Raw genomic sequence first — 25,649 nt, forward strand, 5'->3', positions numbered from 1 at the left:
GCTCTACTGCTTTTAAACAGTTCAGACACTGCGCAGGTTCCAAGGATTCCTCCAACGCTGCCTCACTTACTGAGGACGAGGTAATCATGTTTGGGAGGATGCCAATTATTTTATTTTTAATGGAATCAATTTTATTTATGAAGAATCCCATAAAATCATTACTGCTAAGAGCTAAGGGAATGAATGGATCAACAGAGCTATGACTCTGTGTAAGTTTGGCAACTGTACTGAAGAGAAATCTAGGATTATTCTTATTCTCCTCAATTAATGATGAAAAATATGCTGCTCTAACTCTGCGAAGGCTCTTGTTATACAACAATAGACTGTCCCTCCAGATTAGGTAGGATTCCTCTTGGTGTGTAGAGCGCCATTTTCTCTCCAATTTCCTAACATTGTGCTTCAAGGAACGCAGCTCTGAATTAAACCAAGGAGCCAGCTTCCTGTGAATAATCACCTTCTTTTTCAAGGGAGCTACATTGTCTAATGCAGAACAGCAATGAACGAAGTCATACCGTTTACAAAGACATCTATTTGTGAATTGGAAGAAACAACATTGCTGCCATCTACAGGGCATTTCTGCAATACGGAGGATATTAAAAAGGGGACAGACTCTTTAAGTTTTGATACAGCATTATCCGATAAAGATCTACTATAATGGAACCCTCTTACGGGGGTGGAGAACTCAGTTAGATTAAACTCAAATGTTATTAAAAAATGATCAGATAGGACAGGGTTGTGAGGAAATACTGTTAATTCTTCACAATCAATGCCATATGTCAGCACAAGGTCTAAAGTATGGAGCCAAGAGTGCGTCGGTTTATGCACATTTTGAGCAAAACCAATTGAATCTGGGATAGTTTTAAAGGCTACACTAAGGTTATCACATTCTGTGTCAACATGGATGTTAAAATCACCCACTATAATAGCCTTATCAGTATTTAACACCAAATCAGATAAGAAATCTTAGTGCCACTAAACGCTTGGAGGCATTCAGAGACCCATTCAATGCTGTCGGTGGCTTTTTTCTGTTTGAGCGCACCGTAAAGCGGCTGCAGAAGTTGTGCTTCCTTCGGGAAAAAGCGGTTGTAAAAATTAACCATGCCCAAGAATCCGTGCCAGAACTTTATGTGGCAGTGGGACTGCACCACTGGCAGAAATGCAGTGGCCCAAAAAATCAATGACCGGCAACCCAAACTGGCATTTTGCCGGGTTGACAATCAGGCCACGTGCTGCCAAATGTTGAAAAACCTGACATAGCTGGGACACGTGCTATTCGGTCGAGCTGCTGGCCACAAGGATGTCGTCCAAATACACAAAAACGAAGGACAATCCATGCAGAACGGAATGCATCAACCGCTGAAATGTTTGAGCTGCACCTTTAAGGCCGAATGGCATGCGTAAAAACTCAAACAGGGTAAACGGAGTGATCACTGTGGTTTTGGGAATGTCCTCAGCTCTCACGGGAACCTGGTGATAACCCCGCACCAAATCCACTTTAGAAAAAATCGATGTCCTGGCGAGATTGACAGAAAAAATCCTGGATGTGGGGAATTGGATAACGGTCATTCTCTGTGACGTTATTTAGACGACGGAAATCCCCACAAGGCTGCCACTGGCCGTCTGACTTGGGCACCATGTGCCGCACGATTCCCTAAACGCTTCATATTGGCAAACTCCTCCCGCGCAATAGCCAGCTTTGCTGCGTCAAGGCGACGAACACTGGAACGCCAGTCGTGGGGATATAATGCTCTATCCCGTGTTTTGTGTCGTCTGATGAGATTCCACGAACAGCAAACTGGGCTTTGACGTGGAAGAACCATGATTGCGGCTCATGCAGCCAGAAATCCGGAATCTTAATGGCCACAGCAAAAGAAACTGGAGGAGCCGGTGGAGGTCCACCAGAAACGGCGATCGGTGGACTTCCTTTGCGTGAACCTCCTTTGCGTGTTCAAATCACGTCGGGGTCACGAATGAGGAGGAGTGGAAAATGACGATACAAAGGAGGTAGGTTCACTTCTTTACTCCTCTCCAACTGAGAGCAACTGAAAACACACATATATATACTGTATATATATATATATATATATATATATTGTTCGGTGATATATATATATATATCACCGAACAAACATATTCTCCCATCACTACAACCTCTCCACTGAGTGAGAGTGGAGCCCCTGCGTGTCCCTGGGGCATTTTTACCTGATTCCCCTACACCACAGTTCAGTCCACTTGGGCACCGTTTCTTCCTTCAGGGAGACTCCTTTCATGTTCCTACCCCTGTTCACCATTGTTTGCCCCAGTCCTTTGTTCCTGAGAAATTTGTTTTCGTTCGACACGATGCACACAGAACACCCCTACGACCTTTGTATGATGGCCCTTTCAGAGTCCTTGAACCAGGGCCTAAACTTTTTCTTTTAGATTTGGGAAGGCGTAAATAAACTCTCTGTATTGACAGGCTCAAACCCGCTCATGTCCTGGCGGATGATCAGGTGGTAACGGCCCAAGCTCCTCGCAGGGGAAGACCCCCCCTCCACTGTTTTAATGGACCGCTGTCCTCCCTCCACAGATGTTCATCTGTCGGACCTGAACCCCCTTGCAGCCCCTCCTTGTCGCCCTCGTCCTCAGGCACGGATGTCCCAGTATCATTCTACAGGCCCAAAGTTCAGCCGTTTTGGACGTTTGTTGAAACCCAAGGATCTGGATTAGTTGTTTCTTTTATCCTACTGAGTGTTCGGGGGGGCATATGTGGCGGACCACTAGGGGGCTCCCCTCTCACTCAGTGGAGAAGTTGTAGTGATGGGAAAATGTGTTTGTTCGATGGTGTGTATATTTATGTTTTCTGTACAGTTGCTCTCAGTTGGAGTAAAGAAGTGTTTGAACCTACCTCCTTTGTGTAATCATTTTCCACTCTTCCACAACATCTTCATTATTTTGATTTTATTTATTCATTTTTACTAGCCAGTCATTTTACTACTTTGTCTATTTAAATGTGCACTCACCTGTTAGCATTTTACTGGGATTGCCTGCTTGTATAAAGTGACTGTATTTTGACATCAAACACAGACAGTGTATTGCCGCATATCAATGCTTATGTTTCTCTGCTTTTCACCAGGCTGGAAAGTGAAGTGCTCTGTGCAGAAATTAAAAGCAAGAAGATGACATCCCTCAAGCAAACTTCTAGATGACCGTTTAAGCTACTAACATCATGCAATACAGAAAATACTTTCTCACCTCTTATATGGTTTGTAAATTTCTCCACTTTTATTCATGATTATTCAATATGTTTCCTATTTTATCCTCAAATGTATGTTACTAGTGTCAGGATTTGTCTTAATTAACTCGGGTAGAGCACACACACACAGAGAGCTTGTTTAGGCAGTTTATTGAAAGTAAGGAGTGCTGGAAGAGGAAAACCAGAGTCTGTTATTGGACTGGAGGAGGTGGTGCTGGAGCTGACGGCCCGGAGAGAGTTCATGGAGACCAGATAACTGCAGCAGGAATCATCGCAGCACGACAGCGAGGGAACCCGAGCACAGCAGCGAGTTCCTCAGCATAGCAGAGGGAAAACCAGACCACGGCAGTAGAACTCACAGAATGGCAGAAAGCCATTGAGGAGTAGCAGAGGTGGCAGTGTTCTAGTTGCAAGCAGGTAACACACGAGGAGACAGGCAAGGAGTAAGTGTAACATGATGACGGACCGGCACTAGAGTCAGACAGAGGGAGGCTTAAATAGGGAGGCTAGCAGGTGAAATGCATCTGACTGGTTAATACCAACAGGTGTGACTGACTGCAAAGGGAGTGAAGGGAAAGCTTAAGTGAGGGGAAGGGAGGAGCTGAGACTAACAGAAATAAAAGTCAAATCATAACTAGAACCTAAAAAGAGAGGAAAACTGAAAACTAATATTAAACAGAAAGCTAAGTCAAAACTCAACCCTGACAACTAGAACCACCCCTTTAACCCGTTCAACCGCTAAAACTAATTAATTTCCCACTATGGGGATGATAAAGTTCATCTTATCTACATATTAATAATTGTCTGATTGTTAAATAAGTTTATGTGCTCATTTGTTTAAGTGGTGGATCAGCCAATCAGCTCTCTCTTTTTCCACCATCTTCCCCACAAACACTGGTCCAGACTGCAACCACCTCCCCTTCTTCTCCACAAAGCCCAGATGTTCCTTTTCTGGCATTTTTTCATAACATGAACAACGTTTTTAAGATTGGCCTACAGTAGAAATCCTCTCCACATAGCCATTCTGACAACCCGAGCGCTGTGACTAAACCAGCATTTTTCAAAGGCCGCAGAGCCCCAGATCCTCCTCCTCTACGTATCACGGAACATACCTGTGCTCAGGACCTTCAGATCACTTCTCTGTGATACACACCGGGCCTTAGCAGCAAGTTTATTAAACATGGGCCTTTTGTCGGAGATTATGGAATATCTGTGATGATACGTGGCAGAAATAAGAAAAGCAAAAGGAAAACAAACAGGAATAATCAATCGTCATAAACTGTGAGATGCAACCAGCCACAGAGACACCATCAACCACCAAATCATATAAACTGGGTTTACTAAATATTAGATCTCTGTCAGGAAAATCCCTTTTAATTAATGACTTCATTATTGACAATAATCTTGATGTAATGTTTTTAACAGAAACATGGCTGCATGAATTTAGTGAAGCAGCTATACTGATGGAGTCGACACCTCCAAACTACAATTTCCTTTGTGAGAGCAGACAGCAAAGGAAAGGTGGAGGAGTAGCAACATTGTTTAATGATTCACTAAAGTGTAAAAAGGTGTTTTTGGGAAAATTTGACTCTTTTGAACATTTGGCTCTCCAGGTAAAGGGCCCGATACGAACTATGTTTCTGAATGTGTACAGGCCTCCTAAGTCCACATCAAATTTTTTTAATGATTTTAGTGACCTGCTGTCTGTGATATGTGTTGATTATGACTTTTTAATTATTGTGGGAGACTTCAACTTTCACGTTGACAACCCTGAAGACAGAAGTGCAAAAGAACTGTGTGACATACTTAGAAACTTTGGTTTATCTCAACATGTTAAACAGCCAACACACAAACAGGGACATATTTTAGACTTAATCATCACTAAAGGTCTAAACATTTCACAGGTCAATGTAACTGATGTTGCCCTAGCTGATCACTTTTCTGTTACATTTGAATGTATCATTTCCAGTGACTCATTTAGCCAAAGGGACATCGTAAGAAAATGCACCTTTAAGGACAATGCCACAGAAAATCTTATTCAAGCTTACTCTGCTACTTCAACCTTGGGCTGCAACTCAGTAGATGAGCTAGTAGATAACTTTCAGTCTAAAGTCTCAGACATCATAGACTGCATTGCTCCAATTAAAGTGAAAGATCTTTCCGGGAAGAAAAAATCTCCTTGGAGAAATGCTCCAGCAGTTAGAGGTGAAAAAAGGGAATGCCGGAAAGCTGAACGCAGGTGGAGAAAGAATAGACTCCAGGTTCACTATGACATCTATAAAGAAAGACTTTACATATATAACTTACAACTGAAAAATGCAAGAAAATCTTTCTTCTCAGAGATCATCAAGAAAAACATTAATAATGCTCGTGTCTTATTTGCCACAGTCGACAGGTTAACAAATCCTCCTGTGTCCGTGGCTTCTGAACTCCACTCCACCAGGACCTGCAATGTATTTGCTAACTTCTTTACTGAGAAAATCTTAAATATTAGAGTATCAGTTTGTACTACCATATCAACACCAGAACCAAAGCTGTATTCAGCTGGAACTACTTCTGACAAAATGTCCCATTTCAGCCAAATAAACTCCAAAAGCTTAGAGATCATTCAGCAGCTAAGTTCCTCCTCCTGCTGCCTTGATGTTCTACCCACAGTTTTCCTTAAGAAAGTTTTATCTGTCATAGCGTCTGATTTGACTCAGATAATAAACACGTCCCTTCTGTCAGGTGTTTTCCCCCAGTCCCTAAAAACAGCAATTATCAAACCACTGCTGAAAAAGAACAATTTAGACAAACTACTACTCCAGAACTACAGGCCCATCTCAAACCTCCCCTTTATCAGTAAGATTATTGAAAAAGCTGTATTTCAACAATTAAACACCTTCTTAACAACGACCAGCCGCTTTGACGTATTCCAGTCTGGCTTCTGTGCTCACCACAGTACAGAGACCGCCCTTATTAAGGTGTTTAATGACATCCATATAAAAACAGATTGTGGAAGAACCACCGTGCTGGTTCTATTGGACCTCAGTGCAGCATTTGATACTGTCGATCACTCCATTCTGTTAGAACGCCTGGAGAACTGGGTCGGCCTCTCTGCTACAGCTCTCAACTGGTTTAAATCCTACTTAAAGGACAGGGACTTTTTTGTATCAGTAGGTAACTTTACATCAGAGATGACAATAATCACACGTGGGGTTCCCCAAGGGTCCATTCTGGGTCCCCTCCTATTCAATATCTACATGGTCCCTCTAGCTCAGATCATAAAACATCAGCTACCATAACTATGCAGACGACACACAGCTCTACATCATCATGTCACCAGGTGACTATGAACCAGTTCAGGCACTGAGTAAATGCCTAGAAGAAATCAATGCCTGGGTGTGTCAAAACTTTCTTCAATTGAATAAAAACAAAACTGAAGTAATAACATTTGGACAAATAGAGGAGAGATCAAAAGTTACCACACAGCTCCAGCTGCTTCAGCTAAAAACCACTGATCAGGTCCAAAACCTGGGTGTAGTGATGGACTCAGACCTGAACCTCCAAAAGCATCTAAAGACAGTTACAAGGTTGGCTTTCTATCACCTGAAGAACATTTCTAGGATTAAAGGACTAATGACTCAGCAAGATCTGCAAAAACTAATCCATGCGTTTATTTTTAGTCGAATAGATTACTGCAACGGTGTTTTCACAGGTCTGCCTAAAAAGTGGATCAGACAGCTGCAGCTGATCCAGAACGCTGCTGCCCGCGTCCTCACTAAGACTAAGAAAGTAGAGAACATGGACCTGGTTCTAAAGTCTTTACACTGGCTCCCCATATCTCAGAGAATAGACTTTAAAATACTTCTGTTAGTCTATAAATCCCTGAATGGCTTAGCACCTAAATACATCACAGACATGTTATCAGGGCATCAACCATCCAGACCACTAAGGTCTTCTGGCTCCAGCCTGCTCTGCAGAACCAGAACCAGAACCAAACACGGACAAACAGCATTTAGTTCCTATGCTCCACTTATCTGGAACAAACTTCCAGAAAACTGTAAAAGTGCGGAAAGCCTGAGTTCCTTTAAATCAAGATTAAAAACACATATGTTTAGGATTGCCTTTGAATGTTCTATTTAAACTGTTTCACTGAAACATCATTAGTTCAACTTTGTAGTCCAACTGTTTTTAATGTTTGCTTTTAGTTTATATTTTTACATGTTCTATTTTGTTTCTACATTTTATTCCTACTTGCTTTCATTCTGTTTTTCCCCCTGTGTTTTAATCATGTAAAGATCTTTGCATTGTCTCTGTACTGAAATGTGCTTTACAAATAAATTTGCCTTGCCTTGCCTTGCCTTGTTTCAGACACTCTTAGGCTTGCTAAAAGTTTTCCTCACTACTCCCAATATTTGTTTCACTTTGGGAGTTCTCTGAAGGCCTAAGATTTGTTAGTGAATAACTTAATTTACCGAAGTAACATTCTAAGAAGAATATTACAATCTGAGATATTCTGAGAAGTGACTTCACTAACAGCTACTATTAGCCTTAGGATTCTTTGTGAATACGGGTACTGGTCATTGCCTCTTGAGACCAAATTGAATACTCACGCTTTGTATCATTTTTTCTCTCCAAGACTATTTAAATTCCCAAATCAACCATAGTTCATGGAACATTCCTGACCACTTTAGTAGGTACACCTTGCCAATTAGGCCAAGACCTGTTTTTGCTTCAGAACTGCCTGAATTGTCGGTAGGATAGATTAAACAAGTTGCATGAACAACATGACATGATAGCCCGTGCAGCTGCGACAGATTTGTTAGCTGATCATGGACGACCTGAACCTTGTTCTACCACATCCCAAATGGATGCTCTTGCTCATCTGTAGGTGTTGAGCATTCAGAGATGGTGTTTTGCATACTTTGGTTTCAACCAGTGGTTATTTAAGATGCTACTGCTACTGTTAAACCAATCTGCTCCTTCTCCTCTGACCTCTGACTCAACAAGGCATTTCTGTCTACACAAATACTGCCCATTCTTTTTCAGATCATTCTCTATAACCCTGATAGATGGTTGTGCATGGAAATCCCAGTTGTTCAATAGTTTCTGAAACACCCAGACCAGCTCGACCCGGAGCATTAGCCCTTCCATTTTCAAAGTCATTTAAATCCCCTTTCTTCCCATTTCTAATGGTCCCTTTGGACTTCAGCAAGCTATCTGAACCTCTTCTGGATGCATCAATAAGGTTATCTTGCATGTTTTAGATGTACCTCAAGGCCTGCTTCAAAAGACTTAGACTTAGACTTAGACTTTCTTTATTGTCAGTTTGTATGCATAGAGAACGAAATTTCGTTTTTCATACAGCTCAGAAAAATTGCAATAACTCTACAGGATGCGTTGCTGTGAATTTACAGTACAGGATTAAAATGCAGTAATAAATTGCTGTAATTTACAGGATAAATTCCAATTGATTTCTGGATAAAGTGCAGCAGTGATTTAACAGTAGACACAATATCCAGTAAGTTTCCGGATAAAGTGCAGCAGTGATATTAGAGACTAAGAGTTGGGCAGCATTTATAATGCTGGATAAGGATACGATTACAAATGTGCAAATTAGCGAGTGTGGTACACAGTCCATTTTATACTTCAGCAGTTCAACAGTCTGATGGCAGCAGGTAAAAAGCTTTTGCATAACCTGGTGGACCTGCAGCGGATGCTGTGGAACCTCTTCCCAGAGGGCAGCAGGGAGAACAGTCCATGGTGGGGGGTGAGGGGTCTCTGATGATGTTACGGGACACGCAGCGCTGAGATGAAATGTCCTCAATGGAGGGAAGAGGAGCCCCGATGATCCCTTCTGCTGTCCTCACCCCTCTCGTCACGTTCTTCCAGTCAGAGGCACTGCAGCCTCCACACCACACAGAGAGACAGCTCGTCAGGATGCTCTCTATGGTGCTTCTGTAGAAGGTCGTGAGGATGGGCAGGGGCAGGTGGGCTCTCCTCATCCTCTGCAGGAAGTACAGTTGTTTCTGTGCCCTCTTCACCAGTGACATGGTGTTCACAGACCAGCTGATGTGCACCCCCAGGAACTTGGTGCTGCTGACCACCTCCACAACTGAGCTGTTGGAGGAATCCTTGGAACCTGCGCAGTGTCTGAACTGTTTAAAAGCAGTAGAGCTTTCTGAGCTATCTAAAATTTTAGCTTCATCTAAACCTTCTACCTGTATGTTAGACCCAATCCCAACCAAGTTGTTTAAGGAGGTATTCCCTCTGATCAGTGGTCCTATTTTAGACATGATTAATGTATCCTTGGTAAATGGATATGTACCACAGGCTTTTAAAGTAGCTGTTATTAAACCTTTACTTAAGAAACCATCTCTTGATCAAGATGAGTTAGTAAATTACAGACCTATATCTAATCTTCTTTTCTTATCTAAAATTCTTGAGAAAGTAGTTGCTAATCAACTATATGAACATTTACAAAGTAATGACCTACTTGAGGAGTTTCAGTCAGGCTTCAGAGCTCATCATAGCACTGAAACAGCTCTGGTGAAGGTCACTAATGATATTCTCATGGCCTCAGATAATGGACTTGTGTCTATACTTGTCCTGTTAGATCTCAGTGCTGCATTTGATACAGTTGATCACAATATTCTCCTACAAAGACTTGAGCATACTGTAGGGATTAAGGGAAAAGCATTAGGCTGGTTTAAATCTTATCTGTCGGACAGATTCCAGTTTGTTCATGTTAATAATAAATCTTCCTCAAACTCTAGGGTCACTTGTGGAGTACCACAGGGTTCAGTCCTTGGACCAATTCTATTTACTATATATATGCTTCCGATTGGCAAAATTATCAGACAGCATGGGATTAATTTCCACTGTTATGCTGATGACACTCAGCTATATTTATCCATAAATCCTGATGAATCCAATCAGTTACTTCGACTGCAGTCATGTCTTGATGACATCAAAAGCTGGATGACTTTAAATTTCCTGCATTTAAATTCTGACAAGACAGAAGTTGTAATCTTTGGGCCAGAGTCTTCAAAAAATAAAGTTCTTAATCAATCCCTTGATCTGGATGGCATTAACTTGGCCTCTGGTAATAAAGTTAAAAATCTTGGTGTTGTTTTCGACCAAGACATGTCATTTAAATCCCATATTAAACAGGTTTCCAGAGTTTCCTTTTTTCACCTCCGGAATATCGCCAAAATTAGAAACATTCTGTCCAGGAGTGATGCTGAAAAACTAGTCCATGCATTTGTTACTTCAAGGCTGGACTATTGTAATTCTTTACTATCAGGAAGTCCACAAAATGCAGTTCGAAGTCTTCAGCTGATTCAAAATGCTGCGGCAAGAGTTCTGATGAAAATCAACAAGAGGGATCATATTTCTCCAATTTTAGCTTCCCTTCATTGGCTTCCTGTTAAATCAAGAATAGAATTTAAAATTCTCCTTCTAACGTATAAAGCCCTTAATAATCAAGCTCCACCATATATCAGAGCTCTGATTACCCCGTATGTTCCTAACAGAGCACTTCGCTCTCAGACTGCAGGTCTGCTGGTGGTTCCTAGAGTCTCTAAAAGTAGAATGGGAGGCAGATCCTTTAGCTATCAGGCTCCTCTCCTGTGGAACCAACTCCCAGTTTTGGTCCGTGAGGCAGACACCCTATCTATTTTTAAGACTAATGTTAAAACTTTCCTTTTTGACAAAGCTTATAGTTAGAGTGGCTCATACCCTGAGCTATCTCTATAGTTGTGCTGTGATAGGCCTAGGCTGCTGGAGGACATCAGGGTCTAATTTTCTCACTCTACTGATTTCTACTGTTCTTCAGTCTACTGTTCTCCAGTTTTGCATTGTATTACATTGAAATGACTGTCGTCATTTCAGCTTTTAACTTTTTGCTCTCTCTCTTTTTCTTCATAGTAGGTACACCTGGTCTGGCGTTCTGTTAACTGTGACATCATCCAGAGAAGACGGCTCACCCGCTACTACCATCTAATGTAGAACAGATTACTAGATCAATGTGTGCTTCTGTGCTTGTTTGTCTGTCTTGTTGTGTCTCTGTTCTGTCTTCTGTAATCCCAGTCGGTCGAGGCAGATGACCGTTCATACTGAGCCCGGTTCTGCCGGAGGTTTTTCCTTCCCGTTAATGGGTGGTTTTTCTTCCCACTGTCGCTTCATGCTTGCTCAGTATGAGGGATTGCAGCAAAGCCATGTACAATGCAGACGACTCTCCCTGTGGCTCTACGGTTCCCCAGGAGTGACTGCTGCTTGTCGGGACTTTGATGCAATCAACTGGTTTCCTTATATAGGACATTTTTGACCAATCTGTATAATCTGACCCAATCTGTATAATATGATTGAACTTGACTTTGTAAAGTGCCTTGAGATGACATGTTTCATGATTTGGCGCTATATAAATAAAATTGAATTGAATTGAATTGAATTGAATTGGAACGTGGTGAGGCCGGTTCTTCCTGAAGTTGACGATGATCTCCTTCGTCTTCTCTATGTTCAGGATCAGGCTGTTGTCTCTGCACCAGCCCACCAGCTGCTCCACCTCCTCTCTGTAGTCCTGGTCGTTGTCTCTGATCAGGCCCACCACTGTTGTGTCGTCTGCAAACTTCACGATGTGATTGGTGGTGAACCTGGGGACGCAGTCATGTGTCATCAGGGTGAACAGCAGGGGGCTCAGGACGCAGCCCTGAGGGGAGCCCGTGCTGAGGGTGATGACATGACTTCTTCTCAGCATTTCATCAGATTCCTGATGTTGAATCAAGAATCTGATGGAATATATAAAACATCCAGGACATTGGTCCTGAGTACCAACCCTTGGACACCACTAACCTAACACCTAACAGTGGTGCTGTCATGTGTTTGGCTTATTTGCTATTTATCGGCCCATCAACTTGGAACACTCTAGAGCAGGATGTAAGACTGTCCAAATTGATTTATTTTGAATAAATACATTTATATGAAGAAAAATAGACAAATCTTTCTATGAAACTTGTTTTCAGTTCATATTTTATTAGTGTCATGTTTTTGGTTCTCTCCCTCTGTCTGCCTGCTTCCTCACTCCAACATAATGTAATTACGTGTAATGAGTGTTATCTGCTGCACCTGTCATCATTCTCCTCCGCAGAAGCACAGTTACCCCTCATTTACACATACTCCTTCATCTGTGCGTTCTCCGTTACATCACAAATAAAAGCCGTTCTAGTCAATGAGGCATTTCTCAACATCACGTCCGCACTACGGCATGACAGAGAACCCTCCTCTGTTGTTTGTCGGAAATGTGGATATTTGTGACGGATGATGGAGTGAAATGCATCAAATTCTGAAAACCAGATGAGTCAGATAGAAAGTAAGACACAGGAAGTGTAAAGCAGATCTGGTAATATTTCAAAATAAAGGAGGGAGGGGGTAGGGCTATCTGGATGCATGAATGGATCCAGTTTGAATTCCTGCCCAGCAAACTTTGCAGTGAACAGATGGAGCGCACAAGGAAAGTGTCAGGATTCTGCAGGCAGTGCTGTGCAGCTCTCTGCCAGCGCTTCCTGCTCTCTCTTCTCTCTCTGTGACAGGTGATTGCAGTTGACAGGTGGGCGTGGTGCGCACCTGCGGCCCTTTGTGGCTGCTCCGGCTGGAGCTTAAAAGGAGCATTCAGGCAGCTGGAAGACGCCAGAGTGTTACCCCGTTGCAGTATGCCTAGGCCATAGACCTGTCTCCTGTGCGTCATACCTGTGAGTTTTTGGAAACCCTGTTTTTGAATCTAATTTTGTCACCTGCCCTCTCCAGTTGGTTGTGTTTGGATTTACTCACCTGTGTTGGTTCCGTGCTTTGAAGACCAGCTTCCCGAATCCCTGACTGCTCAGATTTTGCACTGGTGTCTCCCCTCTTACTCACTTGGTTATACCAAGCCGGGCAAGAGATTCCCCTCACTGGATTCACCTGGTTCGTCTGGGCTACTTCCTCCAGCTGCTCCTCCTGCCTGCCGCCGCAGTGGTGCTGTTCGGGCTCCCCCCCTGCGTTCATCCGCCAGCTTACCTGTCACTCGGTCACCTGGTTACCACATCAAAGAGAGCCCTGCTGAGTTCCACTTGCTCCACTTCCCCTGGCCCGGTTCGCGTGCTCTGTGGTAAGCTCCCCCTTCTTTCGTGCTTCTCCCGTGCACTGGAGTTATCTAACCGCTCTCCTCTCGTCCTAGATTGAGCAACTCCTGGCGTCACGTCTCATGCTGGCGCAGCCCCATCGTGATTTGTCCCTTCGTTCTCCTCTGTTCATCTGAGTGTCTCAAATAAACATCTTAAAACTACTCTCTGCTTCCCAATTGTGTCCTATATGTGGGCCAAACACCTTAAAACCATGACAGAAAGTAGTAAGTGTGAAGTTGGCTTTAGTCAGGTCTTTTTCTCATGTCCCTGCTCCTTTATATTTAGGAGTTTCACTGCATCTTGTTGCTGGGTATCGTGAAAGCCTTTATGTCCAACGGCCCCTTCCTGCCTTACCAAACTTTTTACCACATTTCTTGTCTCTGCATTTCTTATCTTGCCCATGTCAGACACCTCATCGGAATTCCGTTTTATGGACCTCAGCCCAGACTGTTCCATGACAACGATCTTTGCCAAGCCCTTTGATTCTGCCTGCCTGTCAGGTATCAAGCTTGCCTTACAGACCTGACACAAACCTCAGCCTTTTTTTTCTCGACATCTCCTGCTGTGAGCAGCTTGCTATCGGCTCTGCTTTATTCTGCTCTCTACTTGTATCGGGTTCTAAGTATTTTGTTGAACCTTTTTTAGGGTTTTCTCAAAAAAGGTCTGTGTTGTAATAGAGATCTTGGATCTCTATTACAAAAAAACCTGTATTGGTTAAATAAAAATGTTCAACCACTGCCCTGTTCTCATTATCTTCCCAGCATTGTAGATTTGACCCATATTTTCACTCTGTTTCCCCTTATCAGCTCCACCTGTGGAGTTTTCTGGGTTTAAGCCGAGAGCTGAATCTGATTGTCTTCAGTATGGAATGGTTACAAAATCCCATCTCCTGCACTGATGTGTTCCTGACGTGTCTATTCAGGCAGACTGGTGAGGTTAGCAGTCATCCATAACAAAGTTGGCTCATTAAGCTAACTAAAGAAGCCTATTTGTTTGCTTTCAACTTGCAACTTGCAGGACATTAATGGACAAATCCTACATCAAAACATTCCACAGCGGCAATTCTGCAGATTGATCAGACAGAACAGTTCTCTTCATCAGATCAGAAAAGATGTGTGAAGGATTGAGCCATCAGATATGAAGAGCATACCAAAGCTGGGGCCAGCAAATGATGGAACAAGCTTGACGAAAACTTCTATCAGAAGTGGAGCACCATGAAATGCAACACAAACACAGAAAATCCCTTGTTATTTCCCACCTCTATGCTCAGTGACTTTAAAGCATTTCATGTCCCACTCATCCAGATGGTATGGATGATAATTGGTGCTCCAAACTTAATGAAGGCTCTCTGTGTTGGTTAATTCACTTGTGTATGTGTGGGCTTTATGTGTGTTTCCTGCAGCCCTGCATAAAAGCAGAGCTATAAGAATTGAGATGGCTTTTACTGCTTTCCTGGCAGCGATTTGGAGCAGTGCAGGGAGATATTTTTAAGAATAATGCATCCTCCACAAAATGTACATCCGTCATTTCAACACTGATACCTTTAATACATCTCTCATACACAAGAGGGCTCATTAGCTCAATTTCCAGGAAGACCGTTTGAGTGAATAAAGGACATTAGCACCAAAAACAGCAATGAAAACATCCTATTTATCTTTGTCTTCTTGTCACCCCTCCAACAAGGCAATCTGATAAACAAACAGGCAAACAAAAGAACAAAGAATGCATTTGAGACAATGGAGCATCATTCTGAAGAACCCCTCAATTGCCAGGTAAACAAATCTCTCTTTTGTCACAGTATTATCTGGGTTATTACTTTCATCATGGGTGGGTGACTGCTGGATGGATGTAGAGGGACACAGTTGGAAGAAACTTGGGACCTGTGATCAAATCTGGATATTTAAAAGTATCCAGCTGATAAACATTCATTTGTTTTGACTCGAGGGATCCTTTTATGACCTTTCACAAGACTGATTATAAGGGCAAAAAACTAAATCCCCTGATGTATGCATGTTTTTTTACTTCATTCTGATTGGATAGGTGAATGTATAACAGTACAGCTGGAGGCTTTTGTAGTATTTTCAGAGACAATACATAATTATATTATATTCAAAGGGAAATTTAAAATGTTTAACCTAAAAACAACTATGTAAAGACAAACCAAGAATCAGTCAAAAATGGACTGGTACAGTGAATACTGTTTGACATCGTGTTTTATTGGGATTTTGTGTGACAGACCAAGTAGAGTCCAATTGGGAAGTGGAATGCAAACATTAGCAAACAACCAGCATCATGAAGACCAAGAAACATGGCAGACAGGTCAGGGATGAAGTGGTGGAGAAGTTTAAAGAGGGGTTAGATTTTACAACAAAGTAGATCTGAGCGTCTCCCACAGCTCTGTTCAATGCATCATCTGTCTACGGAGAGAGGATGGGCCACCTGCACACCTACCAAGACATGCTACCTAACGCTATTGCTAGCGCTAGCTTGCTATAATATAGTGGTCATACACAATAAGCCCAGAGTAAACGATTTAACAGTTGCAGATATTAGGTATTAACTAATCAGCACCTAATTTGTTGGTGACCAACATTCTTCTGACATTGTGTTTTCAGTGCAAATTAAACAGTTGGAACTGCAGGCAAGCCGTTACTAATGGAAAAGTGAAAAAGCAAACCACTCTGAGTTGTGGTGCTAGCGGAAAAAAGGAGCTCAAAAAGATGTATAATTTTCCTTCTGCTTCACATTTATGTAAAACTTTTTGTTGCTCTCTACAGTTAGTTGCTACTAAAATACATTGTAGATGTAAAATATTAAAACATGGAAACATTCAAGGTCTTTCAATAGATTTGTAAGGCACTATAAGCTGTCTTTATGAAATATGCTGTAGGGTTTTGCATAGAGATCCTGAGATGGCGGTAAGATGTATTGCATTGCTTCTTGTTTTCTGTTGCTTCTGTATTGATTGTGGTTTGGTGTTTCAGACTCTCTCGATTTTATCTTAAATCTCTTAATGTATCCTTTAAAACGATTCTAGATTCAACTGTCGTTGCTCAAAATGTGCATAAACAGATGCACTCTTTCCATCATACTTGTGCTGACATATGGCATTGATTGTAAATAAGTAACAGTATTTTCTCACAACCTTGTCCTATCTGACCATTTGTTAATCATCTTTAAGCTCAATTTAACTGCGTTCTCCACCCTCAAAAGAAGGTATCATTATGGTAGATCCTTATCAGACAATGCTGTATCAAACTTTAAAGAGTCTGTCCCCCTTTTAATTTCCTCAGTATTACAGAAATGCCCCAGAAGATTGCAGCAATGTTTCTTTCCCTTCGCAAAATTGATGCCTTTGTTGACAGTGTTACTTCCTCGTTGCATTTTGCATTAGACAATGTAGCCCCGTTGAAAAAGAAGGTGATTATTCACAGGAAGCTGGCTCCCTGGTTTAATTTAGAGCTTTGTTCTTTGAAGCACAATGTTGGGAAATTGGAGAGAAACTGCTGCTCTACACATCTAGAGGAATCCTACCTAATCTGGAGGGGCAGTCTACTGTTGTATAAAAAGACTCTTCGCAGAGTTAGAGCAGCATAATTTTCATCATTAATAGAGGAGAATAAAAATAATCCTTTGTTTCTCTTTAGTATAGTTGCCAAACCTACCCAGAGCCATAGCTCTGTCCGTCCGTCCGTCTTCTTCCGCTTATCCGGGGTCGGGTCGCGGGGGCAGCAGCTTCAGTAGGGAGGCCCAGACGTCCCTCTCCTCAGCCACTTGGGCCAGCTCCTCAGGAGGAATCCCAAGGCGCTCCCAGGCCAGCCGGGAGACATAGTCCCTCCAGCGTGTCCTGGGTCTTCCCCTGGGCCTCCTCCCGGTGGGACGTGCCCGGAACACCTCACCAGGGAGGCGTCCAGGAGGCATCCTGACCAGATGCCCGAGCCACCTCAACTGGCTCCTCTCGACGTGGAGGAGCAGCGGCTCTACTCTGAGTCCTCCCCGGATGACTGAGCTCCTCACCCTATCTCTAAGGGAGAGCCCAGACACACTACGGAGAAAACTCATTTCAGCCGCTTGTATCCGGGATCTCGTTCTTTCGGTCACGACCCAAAGCTCGTGACCATAGATGAGGGTAGGAACGTAGATCGACCGGTAAATCGAGAGCTTCGCCTTTTGGCTCAGCTCTCTCTTCACCACAACGGATCGGTACAGCGCCCGCTTCATAGCAGACGCTGCACCAATCCGCCTGTCGATCTCCCGCTCCATCTTCCCCTCATTCGTGAACAAGACCCCAAGATACTTGAACTCCTCCACTAGGGGCAGCACATTCTCCCCAACCCGGAGAAGGCACTCTACCCTTTTCCGGTTCAAGACCATGGTCTCGGATTTGGAGGCACTGATTTTCATCCCGGCCGCTTCGCACTCGGCTGCGAACCGCTCCAGTGAGAGCTGCAGATCACGCCCTGATGAAGCCAATAGGACCACGTCATCCGCGAATAGCAGAGACGCAATCCTAAGGCCACCAAAACGGATCCCCTCAACACCTTGGCTGCGCCTAGAAATTCTGTCCATAAAAGTTATGAACAGAATCGGTGACAAAGGGCAACCTTGGCGGAGTCCAACTCTCACCGGAAACGAGTCCGACTTACTGCCGGCAATGCGGACCAGACTCTGACACCGGTCGTACAGAGACCTGACAGCCCTTATTAAAGGGTCCGGTACTCCATACTCCCGGAGTACCCCCCACAGGATCCCCCGGGGGACACGGTCGAATGCCTTCTCCAGATCCACAAAGCACATGTAGACTGGTTGGGCAAACTCCCATGCCCCCTCAAGAATCCTGCTGAGGGTATAGAGCTGGTCCAGTGTTCCACGGCCAGGCCATAGCTCTGTTGATTCTTAAATTCCCCCAGCTCTCAACAGTAATGAGAATCTGGGATTCTTCATAAATAAAATTGATTCCATTAAGAATAAAATCATTGGCATCCTCCCAAACATAATAACCTCGTCCTCAGTAAGTGAGGCAGCGTTGGAGGAATCTTTAAAACCAGCACGGTGTTTGAACTGTTTAAAAGCAGTACAGTTTTCTGAGTTAGCTAAAATTTTAGCTTCATCTAAACCTTCAACTTGTATGTTAGACCCAATCCCAACCAAGTTGTTTAAGGAGGTGTTCCCTTTGATTAATGCCCCCATTTCAGATGTGATTCATCTATACTTGGTAAATGGATATGTACCACAGGCTTTTAAAGTAGCTGTTATTAAACCTTTACTTAAGAAACCATCTCTTGATCAAGATGAGTTAGTAAATTACAGACCTATATCTAATCTTCTTTTCTTATCTAAAATTCTTGAGAAAGTAGTTGCTAATCAACTATGTGAACATTTACAAAGTAATGACCTGTTTGAAGAGTTTCAGTTAGGCTTCAGAGCTTATCATTATACCAACACAGCTCTGGTGAAGGTGACCAATGATGTTCTCATAGCCTCAGATAATGGACTGGTGTCTGTACTTGTCTTGTTAGCTCTCAGTGCTGCATTTGATACAGTTGATCACAATATTCTCCTCAGTCTTCACTAAGACTAAGAAAGTAGAGCACATCACCCCAGTTCTAAAGTCCTTCCACTGGCTCCCTGTATCTCAGAGAATAGACTTTAAAATCCTTCTGTTAGTCTATAAATCCCTGAATGGCTTAGCACCTAAATACATCACAGATTTGTTATCAAGGCATCAACCCTCCAGACCACTTAGGTCGTCTGGCCCCAGCCTTCTCTGCATACCTAGAACCAGAACCAAACACGGAGAAGCAGCATTTAGTTCCTATGCTCCACTTATCTGGAACAAACTTCCAGAAAACTGTAGACATGCTGAAAGCTTGAGTTCCTTTAAATCAAGATTAAAAACATTTGTTTAGTATTGCCTTCGACTGTTCTAATTGAACTGTATTACTGAAATATAATTAGTTTACTTTGTATTCCAACTTGTTTGCTTTTAATTTTTATTTTTCCCATGTTTTATTTTGTTTCTGCATTTTATTCCTGCTTGCTTTTATTCTGTTTTATTTTCATATATTTTAATCATGTAAAGCACTTTGTGTTGTCTCTGTACTGAAATGTGCCATAGAAATAAATTTGCCTTGCCTTGCCTAGAATGACTTGAACATATGGTAGGGATTAAGGAGAAAAGCATTAGGCTGGTCTAAATCTTATCTGTCTTGCAGTTTACATTTTGTTCATGTTATTAATAAATCTTCATCAAACACTAGGGTAACTTGTGGAGTACCACAGGCTTCAGTTCCCAGGCCAATTCTATTTAATATATATATATATATATATATATATATATATATATATATATATATATATATATATATATATATATATATGCTTATGATTGGTAAAATTATCAGACAGCATAGGATTAATTTACAGTGTTAATGTCTCGGCTATATTTATCCATAAATCCTGATGAATCCAATTAATTACTTAGACTACAGGCATGTCTTGATGATATCAAAATCTGGACTTAATTATTTTTTTTTATTCTGTTTAATTCTGACAACACAGAAGTTGTAATCTTTGGACCAGAGTCCTCAAAAATAAACTTCTCAATCAATCATTTAATATAAATGGCATTAAATTCGCCTCTGGTAATGAAGTAGCAAACCTTGGTGTTATTTTTGACCAAGACATGTAATTTAAATCTCATATTTAACAGGCTTCCAGGGTTGTTGTTTTTTTCACCTCTGGAATATCAGCAACAATAGAAAGTGACGCTGGAAAACTAGCCCATGCATTTGTTACTTCATATATTTGTTACTTCAAGGTTGGACTATGGTAATTCCTTATTATCAGGAAGTCCACAAAATGCGGTTTGAAACCTTCAGCTGATCCAAAATGTTCTGATGAAAATCAACAAGAGGGATCATATTTCTCCAATTTTAGCTTCCCTTCATTGGCTCCCTGTTAAATCAAGAATAGAATTTGAAATTTAAAATGAGTTTTCTCTGTAGTGTGTCTGGGATCTCCCTTAGAGATAGGGTGAGGAGCTCAGTCATCCGGGGAGGACTCAGAATAGAGCCACTGCTCCGCCACTTCGAGAGGAGCCAGTTGAGGTGGTTCGGGCATCTGGTAGGATCCCTCCTGGACGCCTCCCTGGTGAGGTGTTCCAGGCACGTCCCACCAGGAGGAGACCTAGGGGAAGACCCAGGACACGCTAGAGAGACTATGTTTCTCGGCTGGCCTGGGAACGCCTTGGGATTCCCCCGGAGGAGCTGGCCCAAGTGGCTGGGGAGAGGGAAGTCTGGGCCTCCCTACTGAAGCTGCTACCCCTGTGACTCGGATAAGCGGAAGAGTTCTGGGCCCTTCCGCCATAACATCCAAGGGAGTTTTGATAAGGTGGGAAGCCGAAATCTACCCACTTTTGTATTGAGAGCAAGCTGCACAAATTTTTCGTCAGCCTTGAAGTCTTTGTCGCTGGGCTCCACGTGGCGAATCCAGTATTCCAAATTTGTTGGGCTCTTCTGCTTTGAAGCAAGTGTGCACATCCAAGATTTTATCTCATCTCACCTTTTGAGTTCAACCACCCGCAGCCAGCCTGCATTCCATCGCATCCAGCTTGAGGCACTGCTCATCCTCGTTCCCAGCCTTTGTGAACGCATCAAATGCGGCCGGCAGCCTGATCATGGCCATAATTGCCACCGACATCCTCTGTAATTGTAGATACATCAGGTATCCTCCAAATCCAAACAGAAGAAATCTGAGTATCGTGAATCCAAACATGTATACGTCTTCAACGTCCTCGACTGACAAAATCGACGAACACACCATTCTCCGCCTGTTCCAGGAGTCTAGGGTGTATCCCATGAACCACTTCATAGTAGGTACACCTGGTCTACGTTCTGTTAGCTGTGACATCATCCATGGAAGGCAGATCATCTGCTATTATCATATAACATAGAAAGGAGTCCTGGATCGATTTTTGCTTCTGTGCTTTTTGTGGCTCTGCTCTGTCTTCTCTAACCCCCAGTTGGTCATGACACATGACTCTTCACATTGAGCCTTGTTCTGCTGGAGGTTTTGCCTTCCCTGTTAAAGGGGAGTTTTCCTCTCCACTGTCATATCTGCATGCTCAGTATGAGGGATTGCTGCAAAGCCATGGACAATGCAAACGACTGTCCACTGTGGCTCTATGCTCTTTCAGGAGGAAATGCTGCTGGGTTTCCTTAGATAGGAAATGCTTTGACAATCTGTATGATTTGATTGAATTTGACTTTATAAAGTGTGTTGAGATGATGTGTTGTGAATTGGCACTATATAAATAAAAAAATTATTGAATTGAATATGTTTATTTGTTGCTTGAGCACTTTGATTTAAACTGCCCAGTATTTCCTTGACATACTTCACTTAAGGTCAATTTTCCTTAATTATTAGAATGATCATTACAAAAGAGTTCCTTTAAAAATCATGAGATCAGACCTACAATTTCTTAAAATCTCTAAATGTAGCATTGGATACTGGATGAACCCTTTTGCAACTTTTCTTCACTTGTTTGATCCTTATTTGTGCTGTATGTCAGCAGTTTCTACAGGACCCACCGTCACACCTTGTTTTTGCTCCACCTTGGTTCTTCTCCTCAAACAGCAATGGTGTGAAATAGACTGAGAAGAGAGAAACCCTATCTGTTGTGGAAACAGCAACATGACAGCAGTCATTCATCCATCTTCTGTCAGTGACGCTTTTCAATCAAGCTCTGCCACTTCTCTGCTTTTTTGTTGTTGTACAGCTGCTTCCTTCATCTCCCTGTGTATTCTTTTGCCCTCACACAGGGCACCAAAACACCACCCCAATGCACATCAGTCCATACACGCACACATGGACGTGCACGCAAACATGCAGACATGCACACACACACACACACACATGAACACACACACACACACAAACACACACACACACACACATACAAACACACCTATACTTTGTTTAAACTCAGTACATCTAGTACAATTCAGAGGATGGATGCTTCTGTTTATCAAAGTTGATTCTATGGAGACATATGCTCAAGTTGAGGTTGCGTTGTGTTGCTGTGTTGTCAAGTCATGCCTTGTACCTGGAGTTCTCTTTTTTATGTATTTCTCTTTGTTTAGACCAAAGCATGAGAAACAGTTTTACTTTATATTAATGCCTTTCCAACGGAATGTTTATGGCAGAATAGTCCTGGGGCCCATGAGCGTTCTGGTTTCCAAAAATCTTGACGTGTAAATAAAGAAATGTAAAAAGAAAAGAGTAGAGATATGCTCCAGCCCCCTGTGAACCTGGAAAGCACAAAATAAATGGATGAAGACTATACAGCTGGAATATTAAATATCAAAGCCACCCAGTTTTAGTTTATGTGAAGAACTACCTGCTTATTTTAAACTCATAACTGTTAAAGATTATGAGATTACAGATGCACATAACACTTTTTTTTTTTAAACGTGGGAAACATGGGACTGTTAAAGGGGGAAAAAGTGCTGTGCAGGTGCAGAGTTAACTATGTCTGAGCATATTGGTTTTTATCTTGCTGGGAGTGGGGAAATTTCCAGGAGATGTTAGGAGGTGCCTAGTTTTGTCTAATTTTGTAGCAGACATAAGGGAATTTTTAATCTTGTCTAGTAAGAGCACAATGGAGCAGGACAGACCAAATTGTCTCCTGAACATTGGCCCCATGCTGTTTTTATTGTCATGAGAAGATAATAAATCCTGACTCTGATAAAATAACTGATCTCTGTCGTGGTAATTAAAGAAAGGGATGAGAGTTTTTTTTTCCGGCTGCAGGACAAATGTTTGTTTCTCTTCAAGTTGCATCAACTCATGTTTTATTTGTTACTGAGGATGCATACAGTTAGGTTCAGTGTTTTTGTGTGTTTGATGAAGGCTTTCAAAGTTTAACATATTGGACTGGGCCATGCCCCATCTTGATGATGAAATAAACATGGTTTTTGGTAAGGAAAATTAACTATGGATGGTACATTTGGTTCTGCTTCAGATAGCAGAGCTGGTCTGCTTATCTGTGTTTCTTTCCTAGACAGCCTGTCACGTTTGTTTTTTCCATGACAACTCTGAATAGGGCAACAAACACGGAAGCAGAGCTACAGTACAGTTTAATGGTTTTATTGACTGGTATGGAAAAAGGGTGCTGGGGAAATTGGGAGGGCTCTGGTTGCTGACTGTGGAGAAGGAGATAAAAAGGGATGAGAATATTGTAAAACAGTTACAACTGTTTTACGGTTGGTTTAATTGAAGTTGCCTTCGGTGTTTGGGGGGGGGGGGGGTATCGACACGTGGAGTTTACAAGAGTTGCACTGGATGACTTTTTAGGTGGAACAAAGTTGTGCTACTGCTACCTTTTGTAGCAATGGTGTTACGGCATGTTTTGCAAATTACCGCATTTTGTTCAACCTCCTTCTTGTGAAATCCAAACCACTGCCTGAGGTACGTTGCTCGCTGGGTACGTTGTTGTGTGTGCGTGTTTGCGCCAGAGCGCTTTCTGGCTTGGAGGCGGAACAAGTGATGCGTTCACAGAATGTGGGAGAAACTAAACTCACAGTGAATTAAATACAGCGGCTCAATCTTGCCGTGAAAATTTGCACGCAATGGTCGCGATAAAGCCATTTTCAATATCGCAGCAAGGAACACTCGAGATACATCGAGTATATTCGATATATCGCCCACCCCTAGACTGGATCACTCGAAAGTTCAGAGACATAGTTTCATTATAAGCAACCAAAGAAAATCATTCGAGTAAAACTATTTGATTTGTAAACATTTTGCAATGTAGCATTTGTGTTGCTGTTGTTGTGTTTGTTCTTCATCTTGTATACTCAATAAATAAAAATCTGATAAACCTTAGTGCCATGACGTATTGCCTGGTTTTAAGTATGTATACAACTATGAACAGGTCCTGGAAAACTCCTTTTCACAGATGGTCAGTCAGGTTTTTTTTAATTTGTAGCAAAAACAGAAACCAAATCCTAGATATGACACAAAATTATAAACAGGTATTGTTTATTTATTTGAGTGTGTTTTTCTGCCAGGTATGTGTACACATAATGAGGAATTTGACTCTGGATTGTACAATGCTAATCATCTGCTTACTTATACAATAATAAAATACATAGACCAAATGCCACCATTCTAAAAAAAGTATAATATTTAATTAAGAACTACTGAACTGAATTAAGTTGAATTGAATTTACCTTTTTATAAAAAAGTTTGAAAACCCGAAGCATCAAAATAGACTAAGAAAATATTGAAGAACAGCACTGAAAACGCAACGGAATCTGCCCTGAAAATAGAACATGAAAATAGCTAAATAAATGGAGGACAATTGGGGAGAAACAGGATTCAATTCAATTCAATTCAATTTTATTTATATAGCGCCAAATCATGAAACATGTCATCTCAAGGCACTTTACAAAGTCAAGTTCAATCATATTATACAGATTGGGTCAGATTATACAGATTGGTCAAAAATGTCCTATATAAGGAAACCAGTTGATTGCATCAAAGTCCCGACAAGCAGCAGTCACTCCTGGGGAACCGTAGAGCCACAGGGAGAGTCGTCTGCATTGTACATGGCTTTGCTGCAATCCCTCATACTGAGCAAGTATGAAGCGACAGTGGGAAGAAAAACTCCCCATTAACGGGAAGGAAAACCTCCAGCAGAACCAGAACCAGGCTCAGTATGAACGGTCATCTGCCTCGACTGACTGGGGGTTACAGAAGACAGAGCAGAGACACAACAAGAGAGACAAAAAAGCACAGAAGCACACATTGATCCAGTAATCTGTTCTACATTAGATGGTAGTAACGGGTGAGCCGTCTTCTCTGGATGATGTCACAGTTAACAGAACGCCAGACCAGGTGTACCTACTATGAAGATAAAAGAGAGAGAGCAAAAAGTTAAAAGCTGAAATGACGACAGTCATTTCAATGTAATACAATGCAAAACTGGAGAACAGTAGACTGAAGAACAGTAGAAATCAGTAGAGTGAGAAAAATAGGCCCTGATGTCCTCCAGCAGCCTAGGCCTATCACAGCACAACTATAGAGATAGCTCAGGGTAACATGAGCCACTCTAACTATAAGCTTTGTCAAAAAGGAAAGTTTTAACATTAGTCTTAAAAATAGATAGGGTGTCTGCCTCTCGGACCAAAACTGGGAGTTGGTTCCACAGGAGAGGAGCCTGATAGCTAAAGGATCTGCCTCCCATTCTACTTTTAGAGACTCTAGGA

This window comes from Fundulus heteroclitus, unplaced genomic scaffold (assembly GCF_011125445.2).
Source record: "Fundulus heteroclitus isolate FHET01 unplaced genomic scaffold, MU-UCD_Fhet_4.1 scaffold_28, whole genome shotgun sequence".
NCBI lineage: Eukaryota > Metazoa > Chordata > Actinopteri > Cyprinodontiformes > Fundulidae > Fundulus > Fundulus heteroclitus.